Raw genomic sequence first — 522 nt, 5'->3', positions numbered from 1 at the left:
GGGTTTTACCCCCAATTTTTACCCCCCAAAATTTTTTCCCCCCTAAATCTTTTTTTTTTAAAATTTTTTTTTTTAAAAAAAAAAAAAAATTTTTTGAAAAAAGGGGGGAAAATTTTTTTTAAAACCTTTTTAAAAAAAAGGGGAAAAAAAAGGGGGGGGTTTTTTTTTTTTTCCCCCAAAAAATTTCCCCTTAATTTTTTAAAATTTTTTTTAAATTTTTAAAAAATTTTTAAACCAAAAAAGGGTTTTTTTTTAAAAAAATTTTTTTCCCATTTTTTTGGGGAAAGGGGAAAAAAGGGGGGGTTTTTTTAAAACCCATTTTTTTTTTTTTGGGGGGGGGTTTTTTTTTCCCCCAAAATTTAAAATTTAAAAGGGGTTTTTTTTGGGGAAAAAAAAAAAAAATTTTTAAGGTTTTTTTAAAAATTTTTAAAATTTTAAAAAAGGGATTTTTAAAAAATTTTAAAAAAAAAAAATTTTTTAAAAATTTTTTAAAAAAATTTTTGAGGGGGGGAAAAAAAAAAA

This window comes from Penaeus monodon, chromosome 15, assembly GCF_015228065.2.
Source record: "Penaeus monodon isolate SGIC_2016 chromosome 15, NSTDA_Pmon_1, whole genome shotgun sequence".
NCBI classification, from domain to species: Eukaryota; Metazoa; Arthropoda; class Malacostraca; order Decapoda; family Penaeidae; genus Penaeus; species Penaeus monodon.
This window is presented reverse-complemented; position numbering follows the sequence as displayed.